The 23,235-nt window shown below is 34.6% G+C and overlaps 1 long non-coding RNA gene across 1 annotated transcript in view; it reads left to right on the forward strand.

Moving 5' to 3' along the window:
• Nucleotides 1-23,235, forward strand: part of LOC112065902 (uncharacterized) — a 396,153-nt gene that overhangs the window by 354,806 nt on the left and 18,112 nt on the right. The window contains exon 4 of the long non-coding RNA XR_002892300.2: nt 281-354. This is a non-coding gene — a long non-coding RNA (uncharacterized lncRNA). The remainder of the gene's footprint in view (nt 1-280; nt 355-23,235) is intronic.

The raw sequence follows: 23,235 nt of genomic DNA on the forward strand, positions 1-23,235 counted from the left end.
AGAGAAAATCAAACTGATCAGTGGATCAGAGACATTTTTAGCTTATTATACTATATAAGCAATATTGTGTCAAACCACTGCATTACCATCATTCTGGACATCTCTCCTTGGTAGGTGCTCTGACAAACTTGAAAAATTATAATGTTTCACTTAATGCAGAATTTATAAGGCTCTGGTTTCACAAAATATTGTAAAATTAAAGCAAATATAAGAAATTCCTGGATAATGGACTTGTTAGGCCATGTCAGCATTCTTCAGTTAAGTCTTTTTCTTTCTCCAGAATGAATGCACTGGAAGCTACAGCATCACATCTAATGATGAAGAAGAAAAGTAGAATATGTTTCCTTTTTGCAAGTAAGTAAAACATTTAAATTAATATAAACACTTGTAACCCAATTGTTTCCTGACCTCACTACTTTTATGGCCATACATGCTTATCAGGGCCTGATAATGAAACAATCTGCTGTACAGAAGACTAAAGAGGGAATGGTCTTTGTAACTTCAGTAATGAGAAAAGTTTTCAAACAGCAACAGGTACTTAAGGTAAACTTTATCACATCAAAAGTTTTAAGGGAAAGTGCATTTAATATAGAAAAGAGTGTGTGTTGCTGTGGGGCCATAGACTCTCCACTTTAGTCGGGGGGGAGGTTCTGTTGAGGATACATGGGAAATAGAGACAGAAGGGTGTGTGATGATGGACAAGAAAGAGTCACATGATGCCCTATTGGGTAATCTGGACCAGAGACTAGGACAATTTGTCAAGGCTGATGGTTAACGTAAGTCTGAACAGGTAAATATATCCTCCCTCGAGCTTTCTGATATACAGTTCATTTTATTTCCTTCTTAGTGTGACTATAATATTATTTTTAACCTATAAATATAATACTACTAGAATATGTCTTGGGTGTAGAATCCAGTGAAGATATAAAATGATTATTTCTCTCCTCAAATAATTTTCATTGCATCTTTCACCACAAATAAATTATTATACATTATTAAATATTTCTTTAGAAGAAAACAGAGCAAAGCAAATATAGGCAATAAGCAAACTTTTTTTTTTTTTTTTTTGCCAGAAGAAATCTGTCCCAGAACATTAGGGAAAAACAACAACAACAAGAAAAACGAAAAGGAAAAGATTCTAGGTCTAGAAACTAAAAGCCTTAACTTGTTTCTAGGACAAATGAATAAAAGGAGTATCTATCTTGAAACACGTCTGAAATTTTTAAATGTCAAAAGTAAGGAAAGAATTCTGAACGCATCCAAGCAAGAAAAATAAATTACCCACCAAGAACTAAAATCAGGTTAGAAAAGACTTCAGTAAAACAAATTTCATAAGACAGAGAAACAATGTCTATAGAGCTTTAAGGGGGAAAATATTTTAACCCAATAATTCCCTAGCTACAAAGTTATCTTTTCTGAAAAATTAAAAGTTTCTATTAGGCAAGCTGTGGAAGAAAAGGACTGGTAGTGAATGTGGAATCTATTAAACTTGAAAAGATCATGTGTCAAAAGCATATACTATACATAAGAAACTGCTGATATTGATAAACTCAAATGTGAAAATTTATTTGCTCATTCAATAGAAATTTAATGAATGCTTACTATATGTACTATATGCTGGATTATTTTATTATTATATATATCTTGGTGTTGCATGGTTGAGCCAGGGATGTTTGGTTTATGAATACATAATTAGTAAATTATTATATATTCTATGACATTAATTTTCTTGCCTCCATTATAACAAAATCAATCATTTTTATTATCAAGATTTTCACATAATCTGTGTTCTATTGCTAATAATGTCATATTAATCTTCCTTGATTTGGTAATTCTTTGATAATTTTTAAAACTTAATTTAAATTTAGAGAAACTTTGAGACTTCCCTGGCAGTCTAGTGGTTAAGACTCCACGCTTCCGCTGCAAGGGGCGTGGGTTTGATCCCTGGCTGGGGAACTAAGGTCCCACATGCTCTGCGGCACGGCCAAAAAAAAAAAAAATTTAGAGAAACTTTGGGCCACTAGAGATGAATAAAATTATCAAATAAAACTTGGAAATGAACCAGGATTTTTACATACTGTTTTTAAACATTAAAATGAGGTTGCATAAATTATTTTTATCAGAGCATATGTTGCAAAATGTTAATCTTATCACATAAACTACTTACTACCATTTATATAACAATTTTTACTGCCTTGTAAGGCAACACCTAGATCTAAAAACCAATGTAAAGTATAGGTATCATGTTTCATGCATATTGCCTCTGGAACAACACATATTCTATTTTAAGAGAAATATGAATTATTTAATATTATAAAATATTCCTCAGGCACCATGTGCAACTATTGAAAGTATCACATTAATTCTTGAGTACTCCTAGAATTGTAAATTAGAAGAGAAAGAAAAATAGTCAACACTACTGTAAAATGATACTTCATTTTATGCAAAATGTATTGCATTCATGTAATCTGAGAGGAAGAATTTTGAGTTAATTAATCTGATTAATTATGAGTTAATTGATCAATCTCTACCCAAAGATTTTCATCACTCAAATTTTCCCCAAATTCCAAAGAAATATCTATTACTGATGGAGGAAGAAACCCAATCCACACATCGTCACAGTCCTGGGATGCAGTTGCCTTTTTCTCAAGGACATAGAGCAAGAGATATGGAGAAGCGTTTTTCTGGGTCCTAAACTATACGAGTCATGACAGTGTAAATTGAGTGCCAGTCTCTACCACTAGAATAAAAGCTCTGTTCAGTAAGACTTATTTTGTTCACTGCTGTCAGCATCATCCATTGATCCAGACAAGAGAGGCCTCTGCTTTGTGCTCTGTACATCAATGTATGTCTATTGCTTAAACAAGTCTGACATGTAGTTGTTACTCTTTGAATATTTATTAAGTGAGTAAACAAGTAGAGAACAAAAGGTAAAACAAACAAACAAACAAACCTTGATTCTCTCTGAGAAATACAAGCAGTTACAATAGAATGTCACAGGAGGTAGATGGACCAAGGGGGAGTCCTTTAAGTGCAATTAATTGTGATATAAATAATTCTTTAATCATTGAAGACACATCCCTTTTCCTCTCTTGAAATGCATATTGTTGGTTACAATGGGCCCTAAGAAGAATGTGACTGGATCAATGACCACCAGTCATAAAGGAAAGCAAGAGAAAGTACCTTCCATTGAAAGTGAGACTCTAGATTAGGAAAAGCCAGCAGATAGATTTGTAATGTAATCTGTATGATTTACAATTCACCATAATTTGAGCTCTGTTTGCAATTTTACAATCATTCATCTGTAAGTCTGTTGCTTCCTCTATACCTCTCAAAAATCTTCTCTCTTGGAATTTAAACAATCTAAGTCTCACCACAAAGCCATTTTCTGCACATCTTCCCTTAACTCCCCCTGAGACAAAAGAGAATGCTCCTTCTTCAGTTGTTTTATAGCCAATACAACACATAGCAACATGAATGACACTTGATCTATGTAATACTTTATCTCCCAATATTAGTCTGAAATGTTTTCATATTTCTACCATTGCAATCCTTTTTCAGTGTATAAATATTTGAAAAACATTTATCAAATTGGATTAGAAGACAATTGTTGTGTAATTCCAATATTCTCCAGAGGTTTCTGGTTAAAAGTAAGTTGGAACAAGTGTCAGGATTCCAATAACATGACTATACAAGAGGTATGTAATTTTTGTAATGTAGGGAAATAAAAATCTCTAGAGAGAATGTATATTTTGGTTGTAATAATGAAGCATAAAACCTAGGGGGAAAGGGTCATTGAGGATTTTAATACCCTCTTTCTATAGATATGGAAACTGAGGTCATATAGATAGGGAATAGGCTAAGACTCCAGGGATCCTGACCCTGTGATCAGTGGTTTTCTCGTCCTACTTGGTCAAGTTATGTGTGTAAATTACTGACAAGGCCCCCAATTTTAAATTAGCTATTTAATAATTTGGTCTACTTTGAATTTTTTTCATGTTCTGATTATATTCTCTAACTTTAATTGATTAAAGTCATTGTCTTCAGATGCCTTATTTAGATTATACAACCACAGAACTTTGTCACTTCTGTATGATCATGACATTCTAAATTTGCTGGGAGAGTTATGGCATTGGACAATAGGATATCTTAAAAATCCATCAAAATTCAACAGCTTTTATTTTTATTCATGTTTTTAAACTGTTCTATTATGTCTAGTTATGAGGAGATTAAAAAACAAAAGGCATATTGCAAACTAGCTTTAATGAGTCAAAATAACCTACTGTTAATTATGTTAAAAATACCAAGCATTTGTTAGCATCTCATTAACATCTTATGGAAAGGAGAACAAGCTCTATTTGCTTTAATACAAAAGACTTTTAAAAATCAGGTATGTGTTTTTGGCACCTTTAGAATAACAAATATTGGTATTAATTGAAATCTTGCTACTACATTCTCTAAATATTAGCAATTCTTAAGTGAAGTAATGCTCTCTGCTAATAAACTCTTCTGCTTATGTCTTAGAAAAGATCGATTTCACAATAGGGCCTTAAATTAATGTACCTCAGAGTGCTAGATCTGTTGGACAATCATGATATGGGGTCAATTTATTTAATGTCACATATAAATTTCTCTTAATACTCATTCATTTTTTAGACTTGTTTCAGTCTCTATTCAGAGGTAGAACTTACAGAGCTGGAAGTAATGTGCAGGAAAAAATTAATGTGTTAAAAACAATTTTTCTATGGAAATTTTCAGTAAGTAGTCGTATTCAAAGTGATGAAACAAAGGAAGGGAAATAAGAAGAAAATTTGCTCTTTCTATCTGAGGATGACAATGGCCCAACATAAATGAAACTAGAAAGGGGGCATGGCCACTAAACAAATATTTGTTTCTCTAGCAAAAAGATCACAATTTTCTACCTTATTCAAATATATAGAACTTATGGCATTTTTTCTCTCTTTTGAAAGAGTGACTTACAGATATTTCCTCATTTTTTAGTCATAGAGAAATCCTGAATTTGTAACCTAAGCTGCAGTTGATAAAGTAGAAAAGAAATTTCATACAAGACAACATATTACATACTTAAAATTTAATATTTTAATTTAATCATTCATTCATTCATTCACTCATTCTCCACAGAGTTCTGTAAAGTATTTAAGACTGCTGATTTTTCTCTGTTCTTTGTTACCTTTACTCATGATCTGATACCTGTGAGGAGATCAGAGAAAAAAAAAAAAGAGGAAATTGACAGTAACACAGTAATAGTGGGGGACTTTAACACCTCACTTACAACAATGGACAGATCATCCAGACAGAAAATTAATAAGGAAACAAAAGCTTAAATGACACAATATACTAGAGAGATTTAATTGATATTTATAGGACATTCTATCTGAAAACAGCAGGTTACACTTTCTTCTCAAGTGCTCATGGAACATTCTCCAGAATAGATCACATCTTGGGTCACAAATAAAGCCTCGGTAAATTTAAGAAAATTGAAATCATATCAAGCATCTTTTCTAACCAAAATTCTGTGAGATTAGAAATCAATTACAGGGGAAAGAAACGTAAAAAACACAAACACATGGAGGCTAAACAATACATTACTAAATAACCAAGAGATCACTGTAGAAATCAAAGAGGAAATCAGAAAATGCCTAGAGACAAAAGACAATGAAAACACGATGAACAAAAACTTAGGAGATGTGGAATAAGCAGTTCTAAGAGGGAAGTTTTTAGCAATACAATCCTACCTCAAGAAACAAGAAATATCTCAAATAAACAACCTAAATTTACATGCAAAGCAACTAGAGAAGGAAGAACAAACAAAACCCAAAGCTAGTACAAGGAAAGAAATCATAAAGATCAGAGCAGAAATAAATGAAATAGAAACAAATAAAACAATAGCAAAGATCAAATCAACGAAAAGCTGGTTCTTTGAGAAGATAAGACTGAAAAACCTTAGCCAGAGTCATCAAGAAAAAGAGAGAGAGGACTCAAATCAATAAAATTAGAAATGAAATAGGAGAAGTTACAACAGACACTGCAGAAATACAAAGGATCAAATGGGACTACTCTAAGCAACTGTGTTCCAATAAAATGGACAACCTGGAAGAAATGGACAAATTCTTAGAAAGGTGTAACCTTACAAGACTGAAGCAGGAAGAAATAGAAAATATGGACAGACCAACATAAGTAATGAAATTGAGACTGTGATTAAAAATCTTCCAACAAACAAACGTCCAGGACCAGATGGCTTCACAGGTGAATTCTATCAAACATTTAGAGAATAGCTAACACCCATCCTTCTCAAACTCTTCCAAATAATTACAGAGGAAGGAACACTCCCAAACTCATTCTACAAGGCCACCATCATCCTGACATCGAAACCAGACAAAGATGCTACAGACCAATATCACTGATGAATATAGATGCAAAAATCCTCAAAATACTAGCAACAGAATCCAACAACACATTAATAGGATCGTACACCATGATCAAGAGGGATTTATCCCAGGATGCAAGGATTCTTCAATATATGCAAATCAATCAATGTGATACACCATATTAACATATCTAAGAATAAAAACCATATGATCCTCTCAATAGATGCAGAATAATCTTTTGACAAAATTCAACACCCATTTATGATAAAAACTCTCCAGAAAGTGGGCATGGAGGGAACCTACCTCAACATAATAAAGGGCATATACGACAAACCCACAGCAAACATCATTCTCAATGGTGAAAAGCTGAAAGCATTTCCTCTATGATCAGGAACAAGACAAGGATGTGCACTCTCACTACTATTATTCAACATAGTTTTGGAAGTCCTAGCCGTGGCAATCAGAGAAGAAAAAGAAATAAAAGGAATACAAGTTGGAAATGAAGATGTAAAATTGTCACTGTTTGCAGATGACATGATGCTATATAGAGAAAATCCTAAACATGCCACCAGAAAACTACTAGAGCTAATCAATGAATTTGATAAAACTGTAGGATACAAAATTAATGCAAAAAATCTCTTACATTCCTATACACTAACAGTGAAAATCAGAAAGAGAAATTCAGGAAACAATCCCATTCACCATTGCAACAAAAAGAATAAAATACCTAGGAATAAACCTACCTAGGGAGATAAAAAACCTGTATGAAGAAAACTATAAGACACTGATGAAAGAAATTAAAGATGATACTAGCAGATGGAGAGATATACCATGTTCTTGGATTGGAAGAATCAGCATTGTGCAAATGACTATACTACCCACAGCAATCTACAGATTCAATGCAATCCCTATCAAATTACCAATGACATTTTTTACAGAACTAGAACAAAAATCTTAAAATTTGTATGGAGACACAAAAACCCTGACTAGCCAAAGCAATCTTGAGGGAAAAAAATGAAGCTGGAGGAATCAGACTCCCTGACTTCAGACTATACTACAGAGCTACAGTAATCAAGAGAATATGGTACTGGCTCAAAAACAGAAAAACAGATCAATGGAACAGGATAGAAAGCTCAGAGATAAACCTATGCACCTATGTTCAACTAATCTATGTTAAAGGAGGCAAGAATATACAGTGGAGAAAAGACAGTCTCTTCAATAAGTGGTGCTGGTACAACTGGACAGCTACATGTAAAAGAATGAAATTAGAACACTCCCTAACACCATACACAAAAATAAACTCAAAATGGATTTAAGACCAAAATGTAAGCCCGGACACCATAAAATTCTTAGAGGAAAACATAGGCCAAACACTCTTTGACATAAATCACAGAAAGGTCTTTTTTGACCCACCTCCTAGAATAATGGAAATAAAAATAAAAATAAACAAATAGGACATAATTAAACTAAAAAGCTTTTGCACAGCAAAGGAAACTCTAAACAAGATGAAAAGACAACCCTGAGAATGGGAGAAAATACTTTCAAACGAATCAATGGACAATGGATTAATCTCCAAAATATATAAACAGCTCATGCATCTCACTATTGAAAAAACTACTCAATCAAAAAATGGGCAGGTGCTTCCCTGGTGGCGCAGTGGTTGAGAGTACGCCTGCCGATGCAGAGGACATGGGTTTGTGCCCCGGTCTGGGAAGATCCCACATGCCGTGGAGCGGCTAGGACTGTGAGCCATGGCCATTGAGCCTGCATGTCCAGGGCCTGTGCTCTGCAATGGAAGAGGCCACAACAGTGAGAGGCCCGCGTACGGCGAAAAAAAAAAAAAATGGGCAGAAGAAGACCTAAATAGACATTTCTCCAAAGAAGACATACAGATGGCCAAGAGGCACATGAAAAGATGCTCAACATCACTAATTATTAGAGAAATGCAAGTCAAAACTACAATGAGGTATCACCTCACACCAGTTAGAATGGGCATCATCTGAAAATCTACAAACAACAAATGCTGGAGAGGGTGTGGAGAAAAGGGAACCCTCTTGGAGGGGATATGGGGGTATATGGATACGTATAGCTGATTCACTTTGTTATACAGCAGAAACTAACACAACAATGTAAAGCAATTATAGTCCAATAAAGACATTAAAAAAAAAAAAAGAAAAGAAAAGGGAGCCCTCTTGCACTGTTGGTGGGAATGTGAATTGACACAGCCACTATGGAGAACAGATGGAGGTTTCTTAAAAAACTAAAAGTAGAGCTACCATACGACCCAGCAATCCCACTACTGGGCATATACCCAGAGAAAACCATAATTCAAAAAGACACATGCACCCTAATATTCATTGCAGCACTATTTACAATAGCCAGGTCATGGATGCAACCTAAATGCCCATCAACAGATGAATGGATAAAGAAGTTGTGGTACATATATACAATGGAATATTATTCAGCCATAAAAAAGAATGAAGTTGGACCATTTGTAGAGATGTGATGGACCTAGAGACTGTCATACAGAGTGAAGTAAGTCAGAAGGAGAAAAACACATATCGTATATTAATGCATATATGTGGAATCTAGAAAAATGTTACAGGTGAACCTGTTTGCACGGCAGAAATAGAGACACAGATGTAGAAAACAAACGTATGGACACCAGAGGGCTAAAGTGCAGGCAGTGGTGGGATGAACTGGGAGATTGGGATTGATATATATACACTACTGTATATAAAATAGATAACTAATAAAACCTGCTGTATAAAAATAAATAAAATAAAATTCAAAATAAATAAATAAAAAGTACACTAGTGGTAAAAAAATAAAATTAGAGTGAAAAAATTATTCTTCTGATTTATTTATGGTTTTGCAGATTTGTATGAGCTGTCCACTGATAACAGATGAATTCACTGCTAAGTCCTACTTTTCTATGAATATTCAGTAATTATACAATCATAGGTTTTATGCTTTCAATTTAAGCATTTGATATATTTTGAAGTATAGAATATCAGGGATTATTATTGAAAACCAATCAATAATGAAAAACAAATTCCAATTTTTAATGATGTATTTAATTACCTGTTATTTTACTATACACTGTTAATAATCTACCTATGTATCACCTAAAGAGAATACCTTATAACTATGCTCCTTGTTCACACTAACCCTTCTGATACCATTCTGAACCCCCTCACCTGTTCTCACCTTGCATCTTGCTCGCACATATCTATGTTCTTCTAGCTCTTGACTTCTATCTTGGATTCTTATTTTTAACCTCTCAGATTTTGTATATGTTAAAATATCATGCTACTGATCCTTAATTATCTTCCAGTGTCATATTTTTAATCTTACTCTCATGTCATTTTCATGATACACCTCACTCTGATCCAGCCTTATAATCTGGGCCACTATTTTTCTCTGTCCTTTGCAAAAGAAGTATCAGAAAATTATAAAATTGGGGTTTCCCTGGCAGTCCAGTGGTTAAGACTCCATGCTTCCACTGCAGGGGGCACTGGTTTGATCCCTGGACAGGGAACTGAGATCCAGACTGCCATGCAGCATGACCAAAATAAATAAATTAAAGAAATAAAATGCCCCCCCCCCAAAAAAGAAAACTATAAAATTCACACTATGCTTCCCTGACCAAGTAGTTCTTAAATTCTATGCACAGTAATATAAAAAAGTGCCTTGGGCTTGAATTCTGGAGTCAGCCTGCGTTTGATAGCAACTGTGCTACCTGTGAACTGTGCATCCTTGGACAAGATACTTAATGTCTCTTTGTCGCTCTCCTTCAGTAAAATGGATTTAGTAATATTACTGATCTCATAGGGTTATTGTGGTATTAACTGAAAAATTCAACATAAATTTCTTATTAGAGGAGCCTGACACTTTCACATATCAGCCATTCAAGAGGATCAAGATTACCAGTCTTGACCAAGTTCTTTTAAAGAAAAGACAAGCTCATTTGTAGTTTTGAAAGAATTCGTCATAGAAAAAAAATTTATGGGATCCACTTAGAGCAATACATCTTTGTCTTTGATCCATGCTGATATTTTAAAATCTCAGCACATTAGAACTTGACAGAGGATCTAGTTTCTGTGACTTGGTAATTAGAACTTTATAGATCCAAGGGATTTTTCAAAAATATTGTTCTTTTTAAGGGATTGTACATTGTGAAAATTCAAAACTCCCTGCAGAAGAAGGTTTAAGAACAAACAGTTCTGGAAAGTTTCTTGTCCAGGTGATTAGCTTTGCCCTTTAATAATTTTCCTCTTACATGCATATTCACACACTCATTATGAATCGTCCGTCACTTATCGCTTTTTATGCACTAATTTTCTAAATTACTAAAATAACAGCCAGCATTAACACAATTACATGTGTTCATGGTGCTTCAGGTGATTACAATAATCATTTTTTCATCCTTCTAAAATATTAATAATCCAACCATTATAATCATCATTAATTACTACTAACTTCATAGTCTACCACATAACCCCAGATAATGCAACACAGAAAGAGGACAAAGAGCAGACTTCTCTGGATTCTTTTCTTCTCCAGAAGCTTATTTTAGTGGTTTAGAAGGAAAACATATGCATGCTAACTGCACTGAAGCTAACTGTTCAAGTTCTTCTAGGGAGGTAATTTTTTCATGCAACAATATGTCTATTATTAGTTCTTAAACATTAGCCCTTAATAAATAGTATTTATTCTGTCTACATATCTTGACAATGACTTCTCCTTACATTTGCAGCCACCCACTGAGACAATCACTGCCACCATTCAGACACACAACAAACTAAGGTTTTATTACTTTAATTTTCCTAACAAATTGCACCATGCTAAATTACAACACATGGAAATAATTTTTAAAAGACAAAGAGAACAGCAGACTTTGCATTTTTATTAACTGAGCTATCTGTAATTTCAAATAATGGCATATATTAAGTATTGTCCAAATGTGCACACACATATGTGTGTGCTGAGTGAGTGTTTTAACAAGCCTCAAAATTTCCTGAACCCTTTTGAAATTAAATGGAGAGAACTGTATAAATGATTCTTATTCTGGTATTTTTATAGCTCAATAAATTTGAACTTAAGTAACAGCTGGTAATCTCAAGGTGTGTGCATGCTCCAATAGTATATTTGTGTTTGGCAATTTAGAATCCATATATACATACATATATGCATATACATTACATACACACACATACATATTAGTAAAAATCCCTAACTTCAAACTATAGGATGCACTTTTAATTTTTTACTGCTAGAGCTGTAAAATAGTCTCACAAAGACTAACAGAATTGGTCCTGAAGGATTAATTGATATTTGAATTGCTATAGAACAATGTTAGATTAAGAGTTCGGATATACTCTGAAGATTAACAGTGGGAGATTACACTAATATCAAAGAGCTCAAAACAGAAAATGTCCTTTAACAAAGTTTCTGCATTTCTCCAGGATTTTTAAGAGAACGGCCCAAATCTAGGGTAAGATGACTAAGTATAGCATGTACTTTTAAGTTGGAGAAATTAGGAAAATGTTGTCTAACCATTATGATTCCAGTCACACTAATTTTCACGGTGTTTTAAGAACGAGACTCAGCTTTGGAAACAAAACAGTGGGAGCTTTTTAGGATACTAATTCAAATGCCGCCCAGCTGAGTAATGATCTGGTTGTTGTTACCAAACTTATTATTTCAGGGCTGCTCTGTGAATAATGTCACTTGAAATTACTATATCCTTCAGTTCACTCCCATATGGACAAATGCCACCATTCAAACATCATCATCATGTTACCAGTTTGTCCTGAGAAGCTATTGAATACTTCAGTGTTCTCTTCATGTTTAATGAAAGATTGAAAGAAAGAGGGTTTCTGATGTTATTATTTATGCCTCATGAGAGCAACTGATTATTGCTAATTTTCATGCCCCTGTAGTGTCCATTCAGTGGTTGATTTCAGGAAAACTTAGAGCAGCTGGTCCCAATTCTGGCCTGTATCTGGAACCACCTAGGGAGATTTTAAAAATATATTTTACTGGGCTTTAACCCAAAGCTACTGAATAAGAATCTCCAGGGGTTATTCCTATCAAGTTATATTTAAACATGCTCTCTAAATAATTTTATTGAAGCTGTCCATGGACTGACCTTTGGGATCCATTGACTGAATTTTGAAATCAGCCTCAAATTTTAGTTCTGATGTTTTTAGCTGAATGATCCTGATCAAATCCAAATAATCTTCAACTTCTACCTCTATAAAATGGAGGTTACGTCCGTTTTAAGTTGTAAGGACTACATAAGAAACACACAGATTCTATCTAGCACAGTTCATAGCACACAGTAGGCCTACAGTAGGCTGTGGAAGAGATCAAAATCCATTGCCTCTTCTTTCTGGACATGCAACTAGCTTGCATTTCTTAGCACATCTTGTGGTTAGTTGTGTTCATGTGACTAAGTCCAAGCAAAAGGAATGCAGCAAAAGAAATGTGAACCACTTCCAGATTTAGACCATAAAGACCTCCACAGTGAACTAAATAAGATGACCTACAAAGTGACATTGGAATCTGAATGTTGATCATGGGAATTCCACAAAATGGACAAACCAGGGTTCCTGAATGCTCATGTAGAAGGCTATCCACCAATAAACTTCATTTTGGCACCTGTGATTTGGGGTTTACCTATTATAGCAGTTAGTACCCTATGTTTGCTGTTCAATTATTTTAGTTTTCCTTTTAAAATAACAGTAACATTTGAAAGATTTTTTTTCTCTCTTTACTTATCTGTCTATTGTGATATTGTCCTAATTTATCAATTGTGGAAACTGACAGGAATTTCAATGTTCATGAGATACAATGAGCACTTTTCAGATTCCTGCAGCAAAAATAAGAACACTCTGTGTCAAGGGATTGTCCTGTCCTTTAAAGACGATCACGTGCCACTGGGCACCAGGCTGCATGATCCCAGTGCATCTCTCCTTCAACTTTTAGAAAGAGCAAGAAAAATACACATAGTAGATTATATTTAGGAAATTTATTAAAATTAATAAAGGATATTATACTTGTTTGGGTTCCAAGCCACTACAAGCACTCATCATCATCTATGTGTCATTTATCTAGGAATGACTATTCATGAAAAGTTGATCCTAAGACCACAGTGATTACATTTCTCTCTTCACCATTGCTCTTTGGGATTTCTTTCCCTTCTCCTCTACCTACTACTTCTAAGTAGCCCCTACATTTATATCAACTGTAATATCCTAATATTACACAGGGCTGGTCAAGAAGGATGTTACTTTGGGAAGAACAGGAATGACTTGGAAGAGAGTGTATAGGGGAGAATAAAAATAAACTTTAAAAATATATTCTCAACGCCTCTCCTCCCCACCTCCAAGTTCTCAGGGTAGCATCTTCAATTCCCTATACTATTTTTCTCAGTTCACTCATACTCCCTCAACATTTTTCTACATCCTGCATTCCCTCATATTTGGCTCGTTTGATGCCTTAGGAAGACAGAGCCTCTGTTTTTCTTCTTCTTCTTAGAGTTAATTAAATCTTCAGTCCTTTGTATACTTGAAAACTCATTTTCGTGAATTTCTTTATTTGATTTTTCCCATAGGATCTATGCTGGAGGTCGCAAGTATAGTTCACCTCACTTGCTACCTGATAAATCATTAGTGACTCCTTGGAATGCTATGTTTAGAAAGGCTTGAGACCAGTGCACAAGAAAGAGCATCCTCATCAATTAGAGATGTCTTTCCCAGTTGCAGGAGGAGAAGCAATGGCATTCATGCAGGAGTTTGTCTTTCAGAAAAATAAAATGAGGAGGATGAACATTATTACTAAAAAAAGGAAGTTCAAAGGAGCAATTCTTCTTGTTTTTAGGAGTGGTGGGGTGTGGGCATGCCTTTTCAGAGTTAAGAAAGAATCAGTCCTCAGGCATACTTTTGAGATCCAAGTATATTAAAAACCAAGGAAGTACAAGACAATATTAAAAATATGATGATATTTTAAATGCTTAAATTTAACAAATAAAGGTCTCTGAGTGCCATCTTTCAATCCTTTCAATGTGTTCTCATGACTGTATGCATAAACTTATTTGGTGATAAAAGTAGAAGCCAAATTTTGAGGTCTTTCATTCATGGAGACTTGGCCAAATGGCCCTTGAATTTGACTCTGAAAATGGGCTATATAATCAGATTGATTTCTTTCCTCCATTGAAAGAGAGTATGAGAAACATTTGGTAGAAGGAAGAGTGAAAGAATGAAATAGGGAACATCAGGCCAATGCCTAAAGCATGTGAAATAAGAGAAAGGAGGTGACTGCTAAACTATTTCAAGATGTAGACACATAGTATCAGGGGTCCCTGAGACTCATAATTCCTTAGGCCTTTTCTCCTATAGCCTTCTTCTTTGATGTTTTCCTTAAGTCCTCTTTCAGCAAAGGGTTGACCACTCAAGCTGCTAATTCTTAAGTTACTTTCTGGATTCTTAACCCCAAATGTTGTCAGTCACTACCAGAATCTGTAACTGGAGATATCTTACTCCTGGTGCTTGATAGAGACAGAGGCTGTTGACAGAAGTTCTTGACCCATTTCTTCAGGCGTGTTTAAGCGTGCCCAGAAACTAAAATTGATATCATATGGTGTTGATTTTCTGGTAGCACTTTCATAATTTGAACAGAGGTCTAAACTTTGGACCCATGATATGAATTTAATAGACTTTCCTATGCTGAATGGGTAATAACCATTGCATATAACATTGTGTCTATGGGAACATATCTGTCAAATTCCAAATAACTGACTTCCAAAGAACATTTGCATTGTACCAATTTGTAATTGGTAAGCTCATTTCCCTGCTTTACTTTTTTCAGTTATATAATGAAATTGAATGAAACAGATGTCAGATCCACATCTCCCCAAACACTCATTTTTACCAGTTCAGAGAATAAATAAAGAAATGAATTTAATGATGCAAAGTCACTGACTTAGTTACCTGTATCCTTTTGGATCCTAATAATTTCTCACACTAATGCATTTCTTTATCACCTTCATATTGCTTAAGAGGAGACAGAGCCAAGGAGTGAGTAATTGCTTACTAGATCATGAAAGCTACAAGTTTGGCTACAGGTAACTAACACAGATTGTGAATGTTTATATTAACCTTTCTTGTTTCATGTTCTCAAATATCTTTTTGATGAAAAGGTGACAAAAAGGGAGCTTTTCTCTAAATGTACTCTATGAATAGGCCTAGCTAACCTTGTCATCTGACTTTATTGTGACCTTACTTATGATTTTGGAGAATTGAGGAAGTGAAGTGCTGTGTATGACATAAAGTTACTAATTTAAAGCACATACAACACGACGTGATTATGAATGGTATAGATATATGTGGTAACAGTATAAAAAAAATCCACAGAAAAGGTACTTGCTGATATCAGACTATAGTTCCCTCTGACGAGACAGAAGAATGGAGTGCTGGGAGAGGCTTTTGTTGTTAGCTGTATTTAGTTTTTAAAGATGAGATGCAAGTATGAAATATATTAACATTTTGCCTGTTATATTTTTTGTATATTTAAATATTTTAAGTAAGATTTTAAAAATATATTTTAAAAATGAATTACAAGATTGCAAATGTTAATAGCTTCTATTAACTTCTTAAAAACTTACAGGCAGTAACTATTGTATGTGAACTGAATCACTCAGTTACTTAATTTAGGTTTAAAAAATCCTACTCACTTTTTGGAGCTAATTGTGAGTTGAGTAATCTAACTTTGACACTGTCTTACTATTTTGACTCCACTTCATCTCCCTTAATAGGGTTACATTTGTTACTTCATGTAAATTTATAAATTTTAAATATGAATTTTAAGACTAATTGTCTTAGTGTTTTTAAATTTAGAAATAAATTATTTCACTGTGAAATATACATATTAGGGCTCTTTTTCATGTTAAGTTATATCAACTAAGATGATACTGAGGGTGATAAAAGTGGATTGTCACAATTATATCACTGCATCATTGTAGAATAGCTCTTATTTCAGTTAGATTTCATAAAGGCATTATGGTTATTTAGGAAAAAACTTGGAAAATCCATGAAATGTTTTTCAATTTCTTTCCTTTAGAATAGACTTTAGGTAGTTTAGAAAATTCTCTTAAAGTATGAAGAACACATTAAAAATTGGTACCTGACCTTTTGAGGACAAAAATTATAATAGAAAATAAAATTAATACAAATGTTAGCTTTGTCATTCATATACATGATGATCTTTAATAGAAAGCCTCCAAACTTCCAATTAGCCAAAAACATTCAAGGACTAAATAAAACATGTTTCATAATTAAAATGAAGCACACTCTATCTTGAGATCTAATAAAATGGTGTTTTCTTTTAATTTTAGTCTAGGTGTAACAAAGATTGTTCAGATGCAGATTTGGAACTTACCAGTGTTCATATAACTTAAATGAAAGTTATAATCAGAATTCCACTGATTTAGTACATTGCTATAAGCAACTGATTAACATCCACACTGATTTAAGAAGAGCTTTAATTGCATATGTGGCTGCATGAGATAAAACAGAAAGAAAACCAATTAGAGCAATTACCAGCATCTTCATCATTATGCTCATCTTTATCATAATGATGAGTAACATTTTTTTAACTCTTCACAGATTGCAAAGTGCTTTCATCTCCAGTACCTCTCAAATCTTGTAGACGCCTTGAGAGTGGGTAGAACATGTGTGATTTATTCTCCCTAGAGTTGGAAAACCTGAAAAAATACAGAAAAATGAAAACCAATAATAAGAAGACGTTTATGTTGTTTCTATGTCAGGTAGCATTTTTAAGAGATGAATGCAGAAGGGTCCATTATGGGGGAAGAAAGTCAGGAAGATGTGTTGTGAGCTCAACAGCTGAATTATGCTTAACTTAAGATAATTCCCCAGAGATCTCTAATGTTTGGTTAGAAATAGCCAAGATGACATTAAAATACACGGAAAACTATATATTTTAACTCATTATTATGAAAAAATTTGAATTCTTATAAAAGAGAATATTATAATAAATTCACATATATCCATCACCAATCTTCTTTCCTCTACATCCCCACACTCTCCCCACATAACCTATATTATATTATTTTGAAGCAAATCTAAGACATCATATCATTTCATTTAGGAAAACACAAATATACTTTATAAAAGAAAACTGAGGGGCTTCCCTGGTGGCGCAGTGGTTGCGCGTCCGCCTGCCGATGCAGGGGAACCGGGTTCGCGCCCCGGTCTGGGAGGATCCCACATGCCGCGGAGCGGCTGGGCCCCGTGAGCCATGGCCGTTGCGCCTGCGCGTCCGGAGCCTGTGCTCCGCAACGGGGGAGGCCGCAGCGGAGGGAGGCCCGCATACCACAAAAAAAAAAAAAAAAAAAAAAAAGAAAACTGAGTCCATTTGAAGTGAATATGACTTTAAACGGAAGAAATTATTATTTGTTTGACTCAAAATTGTTGTTTTTCTTTGGAGATTTATTTATTTTCAAACTCCTGGTTGAATTTAACCCTTCTTCTGTGTGAATAACACATTCTGCCTGAAATTTCATAGTCTTGTAAACTCTCCCTGAGACCAACCAAAAATCTTGTACATTTTTATTTATCTGACATAACCTCGAGTAAAAGGGGTTCAGATAAATGTCCACTGGATGACTGATTACATGGATAAATTGATTTAAACATGGCTAATTTTTGGTAGACCACAACAGTAAACAGATGGTCATCTTACAGTTTCAATGGAAAGATTCCTATTAGCAAAGACACCCAGCTTTTAACACTTCCTGACACAATGAGCTTTGTGATCTTGAGCAGGTCAGGTAGCTTTTATGGATCCTTTGCTCTCACTAATAAAATAAAGGGGTTGTATGTTAGATTCCCTCTAAAATATATAGATAACATGGTATTCAACTGTCAGTTGTGTTATTCTATTGCTGAAGTACTTCATTTCTTACTTCCATTATACACATTCATCATTTTGAGGCCAGGAATCCATGTTCAACAGTGACTCTTACCTTATTTAAACCCTATGCAAAATAGGGCTGCCAAATCTAGAAAAGGAACAATGATGAACAGAAAGTTGGCAGTAATTATAGTGGCAAATCAATCTTCAAGGACAAAACTTGAACACTGAAAGCAAAACCATTATATTGATCCAGTCTGTGGAGTTACATAATTTGAGCTTTCTTGAAATGTTGGGTAAAAATTGACCCTTATTAATTTATTTGGTAATAACTCATTGTAAACATCTGTATCATTTTATTAATATTAAACTATAAATTTTTGAGGTTGATAAGTGAGCTTTTTATCTTTTTTTTTTTTGAGTAGACACTTTCCAATTATTCTCACTGCTGAAATCCAATGTGAAATTTAAACATTAAAAATATGGAGAGGGCTTCCCTGGTGGCACAGTGGTTGGGAGTCCGCCTGCCGATGCAGGGGACACGGGTTCGTGCCCCGGTCTGGGAAGATCCCACATGCCGTGGAACGGCTGGACCCGTGAGCCATGGCCGCTGAGCCTGGGCGTCCGGAGCCTGTGCTCCGCGGCGGGAGAGGCCACAACAGTGGGAGGCCCGCATACCGCAAAAAATAAATAAATAAAAATAAAAAATAAAAATATGGAGAGATTGGATTTTAGAATTATTTTTAGAGATTTTTTTTAGGACATATTATTTTTGAAGAATCTATTCAGTTTTTGAAGAATCTATTCAGAAGAAGAAGCCACCTATTGCCTGAAAGTTACTTTTAGGAAAGAGGCTCAGCAATACTGAGTTACATCATTGCCTTTGATAATGAAAGCCATAATGCTTCCTGAAGGACTTTGAGCATCCATTTATTAAATATTTATTTAACATATATTAAAACATTTAAAAGAAATATAAAAATACTTTCAGTGCCCTAAATAACATTAGCTTTCATCCATGTTAGTTTTACCTGACCTAGTAATCAGTTACTGCAAAAATCATTACACTTTGCCATATTTTCCTGTATGGCTAAGAGTCCTAACACCAAACCTCATTTCCCAAGAGTTGAGAATAGAGAATGTAAAAATTAGTGAAGCCAGAATTCCTGAAAATACATTGTACACCTACAACCAAAAATCCCAGAAAGGAAATGTTTCCCCTTTGGAAACAACAAAACAGAGGTGCATACGTGTACTCAAATACACACATGGAAACACACACACACACACAGACATATATATTTCTAACTGCAATTCAGCTGGATGTGCTTTTGTCTATAAAGAAAGAGAAAAGATATAATTTGATAAAAATATTCTTGGTCTCTGACGTTAGTGTGTCTCTACCATGCAGACATGATACATTATGCTAAAAAGTATCACTAGGTAAATTTGAGGGATTTGAGGGTGTACTAAAACAGTTATTGTGGGCAAATATAATATTTTGAGCTCCTTTAATGTAATTTAAATTATAGAGATGTAAGACATGACCTTAACATTTTAGCATTCAAGGTGTAATCTTAGGCCTCTCGAACTTCTGTAGTAGACTTAAAAGACCTAAAATGTCTTAAACTTGAATGTAAAGACTTTAAGAAAAAGACTTTTGCATCAGGTAGGTTTTATCAGTCAGCTGTCTTAATGAGTTGCACCTTTGATATTATTTCTTGTATAATTTATAAAATTATTTTAGCCTTGTGTAGAAAATTACTCTTATCCAAAAAAATAGCTTTAGACTGAATATCCTATATGTAGCAAAAGTGAGGAATTTTAAGAAAATTATGAAACCATCTTTTTTAAAAGAAAGAGTGATGTGGGCTTATATTTAGGAGATAAACTTTTAAAGAAACATTTTATCCCAGTTATTTCCTTTTCAATTATTTAAGGTTAAGTTGTATTTTATAACTCAAGTTTGAAACTTCTCCATGAACTTTAACCCAAATTTTCAGGTAATAGTGCATTAAGGCTCTCTGAGTACTACAAGAATACTTAATCACTTTATCATTGAAATGACTTGAGGGAAACATCAAAAAAGCTTTTTGAGAATGACATAATAAATTGTGGTAAACAAATGACATCTTTTATGATATATGTGAAAATCCTAAAATGTTTATTTTATGAGAGAATAGTGAGAGAATTAGTAGATGACAGTGTTGCAGTATCTGCCTCCGTACCTGAACTGACAACACTTGTCTTAAGAAGTCTGAGTTACTAAAGATACATCTTCATTGAAAATCCATTGTGTACAGAGCTTTGTAAGAAAAAAACCTATGATATTAAGTGCTTGCTGAAGTCATAGCAATGCATTTATGGTGGCTATATGAGTAAGGGCTAAATGACAAAGCTAAAATCTGCTCAAACCCTCTGTGTCTATCAAACATCTAGAAATGAAAAACTGGTTGTTGTCAGCTAACGGCAAGTTGCTTTGGGTAAGTAAATTAATGCCACTTCTTGGTGACTGCATTTCTCTCTCATGCGGCTTGCAAGACCCTGTGTCTATCGAGTTTTTCTTCAAGTTTAATCCTATTTACACCATTTTCCCTCTACCCCCAATATTTTCTTACCTCTGAAACCTGGTTAAAATAAATGTGAATAGCCAACTTCAATCCAATAACCAAAAGGCAGTAAGTAGCCTGAAGGAAGTGTTTTCTGGGTAAAACAACCTCATTCCCTTGGGCTTGATTACCGTCATAAACCATGCATCCTAGTAGAACTATCTAGTACTAATAACAGTAGAGCTAACTACTGGCTTCATTTATTTCATTAAGTCCTTGAGTTAATTTAATTACCTGGCCCTGGAAATGGCTTCAGTTGACCATGGACTGGTGGACAGGCATAACATGCTTTCAGCAAAATGTTCACTTAAAGAAGATTACCTATATAGCTTCAAAAGAAAATAGTTAAAATAATGAGAAAAAAATTTAACTTGTAGCCACATTATGAAATAATTGAAAAAGGATAAGGGAGGTATAAATCCTCTTTACTAGAGCTTCTCCCCTCCTTCCACTGACACAGTTACTTAAACCTGTCCAACTCTTGTGTGCGTATGGACACTCCTTAGAAAGGAATAAGGAAAACACACCCACATACACCTAGATAATACAGTCTTTCTCAGCAGTGATATTCCTTTCTCAGAAAAGGGGAATAAGAGCCAAGATAATGAAACTACAAAAGGGTAAATGGCATTGTAATATCATTTATAAGAAATATCTATTTGGTCTTCATCCACAGTTCATTTTACATAGCTCCCAAAAACCTTTGAATATCATAAGTGTCAAAAGCGATAAAGGTGTCTTTGTCACATTTGTCTGCAGCACTTTATGTTAGCCAGGTGACTTTTGAAAAGCACCTATGGATGGGGGCTGGTTGCCAGGAGAACCAACTTTCATTTCCAGCCCCAGATAGCCGGGGAAGGGAGAGGGCCTGGAGGTTGAATCAATTGCCAATAGGCAATGGTTTAATCAGTCATGACTATGTAAAGAAGCCTCTGTAAAAACCCAAGAGTTTGGGGAGCTTCTGGGTTGGTGAACATTTAGAGGTGCTGGGACAGTGGCTCCTGGAGAGGGCATGGAATCTCCGTGTCTTTTTCCAGTGCCTTGCCCTGTGCCTCTCTTCCATCTAATTGTTCCTGAGTAATATCTTTTTATTATAAACTGGTGATCTAGTAAGTACAATGTCTCTTTGAGTTGTGAGCCATTCTAGCAAATTAGTCAAACCCGAGGAAGGGGGCTTGGGAACCTCTGATTTATAGCCAGTGTTCAGAAGTACAGGTAACAACATGGGCTTGCAACTGGCATCTGAAGTGGGGGGGGCGGTCTTGTAGAACTGAACCTTTAACCTGTAGAACCAGATGCTAACTCCGAGAGATAGTGTCAGATTTGATTTGAGTTGTAGGATATGCAGCTTGTGTTTGAGAATTGCATGTTGGGGTTTGGGGAAACCTCCACACATGCACACGCACACACATTGGAGTTGGGTCCAGGAACCTAATTTAGTTATGCTAGATCAGGTCAGTGATTTTCACCTAGCCCTTGTATTTTTTAAATGTGGGATGCGTATTCTTGGTTGTATCTGAAATTGACAATAAAGGACATGGCATTAAATAACGTTGACTCACATAGTGAGGAATACTCAATTTTCTATTCTCTTAATTCTTTGGTTGACCTCATAAGTAGACCGTGTATTTTTTATATTTTGAGAATATATAGTTAATACCTGTTTATTTAATATTTTCTAATTGCCCTTTATAATAATGAGAGACCTCAGCTCAGAATCTCCTTCAGGCAACAGCATCCAGTTAGAATTTAATGCTTCAAAAAATAATTATTTTAGTTACAGTTTTCTATTTATTTTACTGACTATACAAAATCTTCTTCAAAATAAATAAGTTGGAGACAGAGGAACTGGATAATAAGTCAAAACTATATTGACTCTTCCAAAATGCTGACTTTTGAGGATGTGAAATATGAATAGTATCCTGACTTCACTGGAAAGATAATAAAAAATAGAAGCTACCTTAACCAACACTAATTATTTCTTAGCTAGAAATCCTACCTTATATTATTTTTTCAGGCTAGAAATGAGTATTTTTAAAAGTCTCGTTCTAGTTAAAAACTTCAAGATTTGTAACTTGTATATCCAAGGTCCTAAATTTATACCTATCTGGTACTGAATACTTAAAAGTCATCCCTCATTTGCTTTCTTCATATTCTGTAGCACCTCCCAGTGTGTCAACTAATAGCTGAAATGTCTATGGGAAGAACCAGAAAGCTGGGACTACTGGAGATCAGGAATAATCCCATTCATTTAGTCATTTTTTTTTCAATCAGTCAGTATTTATAAAGCCCTCTTA

The sequence above is a fragment of the Physeter macrocephalus genome, chromosome 6 (assembly GCF_002837175.3).
Source record: "Physeter macrocephalus isolate SW-GA chromosome 6, ASM283717v5, whole genome shotgun sequence".
NCBI lineage: Eukaryota > Metazoa > Chordata > Mammalia > Artiodactyla > Physeteridae > Physeter > Physeter macrocephalus.